Source organism: Glycine soja, chromosome 1 (genome assembly GCF_004193775.1).
Source record: "Glycine soja cultivar W05 chromosome 1, ASM419377v2, whole genome shotgun sequence".
Taxonomy (NCBI): Eukaryota; Viridiplantae; Streptophyta; class Magnoliopsida; order Fabales; family Fabaceae; genus Glycine; species Glycine soja.
In genome coordinates, this window is record NC_041002.1 from 24,937,113 (window position 1) to 24,943,776 (window position 6,664).

The window sequence follows — 6,664 nt, forward strand, 5'->3', positions numbered from 1 at the left end:
TGAATAAGAGATACAAAAGGTTACTAGACATAACTCCAAGAACTGCAATCTATCCTCCATGAAGCATTGCTAATGCTGCCGGCTTGGCCCCAAGGCAGAGTCTCACCAATTCGTGTCTAACCACATCAATAGAAACATACTTTCTAGAGAGCTTGTTATCTAGGAGAGTTGCATCTCATCAATCAAAGCCTCATCATTTGCACCACATTTCACTGAGGTTAGACACATTGGAGAGGGTGTTTCATCAACGCGACTATAAAAGTAGTATGCACAAAGCAAGCAAGGAAGGGAGAAAAGATTGGCAAGCTAGGAATTTATCCCATGATTAAGCTATTCGTAAACAACAGAGATTCAAACAATCAATTTCAATCAATTTTACCAAACAGTAAATGAGGATAGCAGAGAAATAAAAAAAAGGAAAATGAATAAAATAACGTATCCTGTCAAGCAGTAAGGATTGTAGAGAATCAATCTCACTAACTGCTCTATGAAAACGTAACGTTTTGATAGTCTAGGGTATGAAAATTAAATATACGAATATGGTGCATGTGCTTCAATCATTTTTTCCCCATTGTATCCTTTTATTAAGACCCACTCTCACCACCGGTTCATGTGTATTACCCGACCCTGCTACAACTCTAATAACATCATATTAGAGAAGAAAAAGGAAAGAGTTTATCACAGTAATAATATATTAATATATATTGTTGCCTTAAATAGAATAATGGGCCTGAATAATAGATCTTTGCATAATGAAAGTAAAGACAAATTCAGTACATACAATTTGACAAAATCCCTGCATGAACCAACTCCACCAGATCGAGTAGGGGGAAAAACAAATATGATTTTTTATTCATTGCTATACACCTAAGCCAAGAATTACAACACCTGTTGCAGAAAAATAACATAACTAGCCCATACAAACAAATAAGATGCAAAAAAAAGTGAGGGTGATAAAACTTAAGGCTTTGAAAAGAGTCAATTGATAATATCCCCCCCTGCTTCCACAATTGCCTCCTATTCACTGCTTCATCTTCCCCTGCATAACCCATATGAAATTAAATAAATACTTACAACAACAAAAAATAAATAGAATAGTAGTGCTTATCTAACAATGGCAGTCTCCAAGCCCATACCCATATGAAATTAATTTTTGCTAGATATGTTGAAATAAAAAGGTAAATAGTAATAAATAAAAAAAATTAAAATTAGAGAGAGTTGTGTATGAGTGAGTCTAGATGAAAACCAAAAAATTGTGAATAAATGAATAGGTTTGTGAGAAGAACCGTAATAAGGGAGGAGGGTTCAACCATAAGAGAAAGATGAAAAGGGAGAAAGTCATGCACAACAACCGAGCATTAAGAATATGTCCATCTAAATGTGTACACCAAAACCAGCTATTGACATATATATTCCCTTTACTAGCGGAAACACAAGTGCGACATTTCTATTTTGTTATTGTATTTTCATATGCTAAAATTAATATATTTTTTGCATTGAATTATATATTAATTTTATTATTTACTTTAACACTTGTTTGTTTGCATTTCTATTGCTTGATCACATTCCTATTGTGTTAAAGTTGTATTGATTTCTCTTGAATTAATATTTGGCTTATTATGTGTACCAAGATCTGCTTCCAGATTTTGTTATAGATAAATATTAGTTCATATTGAATTTGATGCAAATATCACTTCTAAAATATTATTGACAGTGCTAAAAAATATTATTATTTTATCCTTTGTCAAGAGACCAACGGGATGATACATAACATCTGCTATGGAAAGGTGAGGAAAGAAACACAATAACGCAAAGATGGTTCCTAAAGCAATTTCTGTGCCACTTGTGTCCATATAGATAATCTGTAATATTCAAAGCAGCACACATTAGCAAAATGAAGAGCTAGCTCGAACATGATAAATCAACTAATTAATGAATATCTATAACAATAGATAAAATAATTATAGCAGATAAGGGAAGTATCAAGTAAAAATTCTTCTTTCAGCCGCCAATATCAAGGTTTTTGGGATATTTGCGACCAAAACACAACAACAATAGTGACCACATTTGTCCATAATATCAAAGAACACAATGAAACCACAAGCACAACCTCAATTGCAATATTAAAACCCTTTCTCGTCTTAAAAAAATGAGAACTTAATATAATTTAATCATGCATAGATGATCAAGATTAAAAGTTAATCAATGGTCAACCACTTAAAGAAATCACATACATTTTTTCTTTCAATGTAGACCATTTAAATATGATCTCATGGTCTATATCTATAGTTCTCCCTTCATTCTCAAAAGATTAAGACAATAGAAACAATCCAACTACCCAAACAAAACATTGCATCACCTTGCTTAACATGATCACCACAGAATTATCCTCAACAACTTTATTTTCCTCCAGGGTTGTGGCATCCTTAAGCACCTTCCCCTGATGAATAAGCATTCGTTGTGCACCAGGGTAAACATCAACGCCTTGCGCTATCTCTATATTCTTCACATCAGCAACCTAATATCAATCAATAAAATTAACAAACCACAAAAAACTAATATTCCAGAAAAATGTAAATTCGAAATATTCAATAGCATATGACACAAATGTAACTAAAAAACAAAACTCCTAAAGTGATAAAATTACAAAAGAACTAAAAGAAAGTGGTTTAATCTAAAAAAAAATTAACAATCCAAAAAAAATATTCCAAAAAATGTATATTCAAATATTCAATCATTTGACACAAATGTAACAATACATAAATTTTAAAAAAAACTCCTACAATGAGAAAATTACAAAAGAACTAAAAAAATTGTTTAATTAGAATAAAATCAACAGTCCAAAAAAAATTTTTAAAATGTAAATTCAAATATTTAATAGCATTTGACACAAATGTAACTATACCTTAAAATAAAAATAGTAAAGAAAAGAAAAGAAGTAAAAGGAAATGGTTTAATATGAAGAATTACAGTGTCTCGAGGGTTTACTTGGACGACAAAGTGAGTCCCCTTGAGAGTTAAGATATATTTAAATAAATAAATAAACAATAACCATAAAAGGTATTAAAATTTTAAAAAGATATATGTTTTATGTTTAAGAATTAAGAGTTGGTATGTAAACCTTCAAAACCACGAAGGCATTTGGCGATTCTAGAAGCACATCCTTTGCAATGCATGTCCACCTTCAACACCAATGTTGTTGGGTTTGAGGATGGTGTTTCCTCTTTCTTCTTTCCTTTGTCCTTTTCCTTGTCCGTGCCCGCATCCATTCTTCTTCGCCTACTTCTGCAATTCAAAAGGAGTGCTTAATTAGCACGAACAATATACATTTAACAATGCGGGAAAGAAAAAAAAGAAACAAAGGAGTTGTTGAATGCAATTACAAAATAACAAAAGATGGGAAAGTGTGCATTTACCAAATACTAGCAGATGAGGAGTGTGCGGTTAATTAGATTTCAAGCATCTTTCAAAAAATTGTAAGTTACAAATTTAGACATCACTCAAAGAGAATAATGTGTAAATTTCTTATGACATTTGAAGGTAACAATGTCCAAAAAAAAATGGAAGCAGAAGATATCTCCTTTATGTATTGTTATAGATTAATAGTTATTAGGGGTAAATATGTCCATCGAAATGTGTACACAAAAGTTAGTTACTAACATATGTATTATAGATTAATAGTTATAGATAATGTATTGTCCAAAAACAAATAAAATATTTTAATCACTTACCCAAAATATGTGACAAATTTTAAGAAAAAATTGGAACTAATACCACCGAATCATAGATCAAATATATACAATACCTCATAACACGAGGCATATATAAGATAAAATAAAAATTTCAAAAAACATATTGGTTCAAGAGTGACTCTCACTTCATTCATGGGACTAATATTCTCATTATCATAATATTAGTTCTCCCTAAAGGTTTTTTTACTCAATATACATTTGTCTAATACACTATGGGGATGGTGAGAAAAATATATATTTTACACCCTAGAGGGGCTATAATTGGAGATGCCATTGTTTATGGTACAAAAGTTTCTATAAAAGTGGGAAATGCCTTACATTTGAGTGCAATTTAAACGATTAATTTACGTAATTGGAAGTAACCAGCTAGATTTACAGAGAAACCTAGAAATCAATCACTAATCCAATTGGAGTACCTTTGTAGGATAGACCTCACACTACTAAAAAAATGTGTTTTTACGTCACAAATTCGATGATGGTCCTAATAAAACCGTCTTAAAAATGAATGTGGTAGCAATTTGATAAATAAAAGATAACGAACGAAGACAATTTCTAGAAAACCGTATTTGAATGAAGAATTAGACAACGATTTTGATTATAACTGTCTTAGAATAGCATATATTGTGAAATATTTGTATCCAACTAATTTAAGACGGTTTTTTAATACCACCGTCGTTGAGTGAAAAAATATGTTTTAGTTTCGACACCCTCACGCCCTGCAGCCCTAACTCTTGCGATGTTGGATCTCCTAGCCTGTCTTTCTCCCTCCTCCCTTCGCCACCACCCTTTCATCTCCTCTCCATACAATCTTGCAACTTCCAGCACAGTTGAAGCAAGGAACGAACCTAGCCCCTCCACACCCTCCACACGTTTGCCTCCCAATCCCCCTCTCCACACGTGTCGCATTTAATATCCTCCCAAGTCGATCCGTCTCGTTCAGCTCCACCAACTCCTCCAACCCACCCACGCATCTCCCTTTCATGAACACCCTCGGCAGCGCCACCCCTTCCTCGTCGACCAACTCCTTCACCTCCTTTAGAAACTCCCCGTGCAGCGACATGTTGCGCTCGTCAAGCACAACCCTGTGCCCATCCAGCACGTCGCACACGTAGTTGCAGTCCTCGAAGATGCTCGAAGGTGAATTCCTTCTCTTCCTTTTGTCTCTCCAACCTGTCCTGAACTATGAACAAGACAGGTTTGAGGTCTTGGAGTGTTTTGCTAACCTTGTCCCAAGATTGGGGGCATCGGTGGCATCGAGCATGTTGAGTTTGTGGAGAATAGGGGCAAGGAGGGAGGGTTTATTATTGTCTTGGGGGAGATGGGTGATGTTGATTTCAAACACAACCAAGCTTGTGCGTGCGAGATGGTAGGGGATCAGGAAGGAGGTGTTGGCAAAGAATTTTTCCAAGAAGACGAAGAAGATATAGTGCTATTTACAAAATGAATACCAAAGCCTCAAATAAGGTATTGGGTCATGACTCTTTTGGATTCACATTTTTTTTATTATTGTTGTATATAGTTGTTTCATTTTCCCTAAGGCTCTACTTCAATTTTGTTTAGATTCAGGCTGCCATGTCAAGGAAAAGGAAAAACACACGCAGAGGCTCAATTGTATTAAATTTGGTTTTGGTTCTCATGCTTTAAGATTTGACTTCTCTAAGTCTGACAAATTTGATTTGGTTCTCATGTTATTTGATTTTTTTTAATTTCTAAGTTTCTGATTATTAAACCACTAGATTGCAATGAATGAAAATAGGGAGATCACGTTCTCTGCCAAGTCAGCTAAGGGGGACCCACATGGAAACAAAGGGAATCATGCAGTTAGCATTGATCCGGGAATCATGGTGCAAAAGAAAGGAATGAGGAAACGTGTGACTAGCTCAAGGTTGAGGGACTACGTGCACACATGAGCCAGTATTTAAGGAATAATGAAAGCAGTTACTATTATGCAAGTTGTGAGAATTATCTCTATTCTATTCCTCTCCCTTATATTTTTTTCTCTTTCTCTGTAATTTGCATCAGTGTACTTTTCCTTCTAGAATATATCTGGAAGTGATTTTTATTCAATCAATTCAAGTGCTACTTTCCCTTCCATAATTTTGTTCATTACATTGGTGCTTTCATCTCACCATGGCAGAGAATACCCGGATGAAAGAGCTCAGTTCCGACATCAAGCGCAACGCTGAAGCAATCGAAAAGATGTATAACGATTTCCACGAGAAGATCGACCGATTGGAAATCGCGAACGCATCTCGCTTTGAAGCGATGCAGACGAACACAGAAAGCAAGTTTTCTCAGATCAACAACGCGCTTGATATGCTACTGAATCAGAGTCCCCATAAATCTTCCCATGGTGTCGGTAACTCAAGCAAACAACCATTTCAGGTGCGAAACATTAAATTGGAATTTCCCCGTTTTGATGGCAAAAATGTGTTAGAATGGATATTTCGTGCTGAGCAGTTTTTTGATTATTATGGTACGCCGGATCCGGATCGGTTAACCATCGCGTCGGTGCACTTAGACAAAGACGTAGTTCCTTGGTTCCAGATGATGCAGCGTTCTCACCCATTTCATTCTTGGGTGGAGTTCACACGCGCTTTAGAACTTGATTTTGGCCCATCAATTTATGAGTGTCCCAGAGCAACGTTATTCAAATTAAGTCAAACTGGAACTGTGGCTGATTATTATCTGCAATTTACTTCATTAGCTAACAAAGTTTACGGCTTGAGTAATGATGCATTGATTGATTGTTTCATTAGTGGTTTAATTCCTGAGATCAGACGGGATGTTATGATTCACACGCCAATTTCTATGGTCAAAGTTGTGTCCCTTGCTAAAGTATATGAAGAGAAGTATACCTCAACCAGTAAACCACATAAATCCACACCGTCAAATTCATACAACCACAGAGC

At 35.1% G+C, this 6,664-nt stretch overlaps 1 long non-coding RNA gene across 1 annotated transcript; it reads right to left on the bottom strand.

Moving 5' to 3' along the window:
• Positions 1-727: 727 nt before the first annotated feature.
• Positions 728-1,410, bottom strand: LOC114404879. Its single transcript, XR_003665153.1, has 2 exons — positions 1,287-1,410; positions 728-1,039 (listed from the first exon to the last, which is right to left on the bottom strand). It is a non-coding gene; the product is annotated as an uncharacterized LOC114404879 (long non-coding RNA).
• Positions 1,411-6,664: the final 5,254 nt, after the last annotated feature.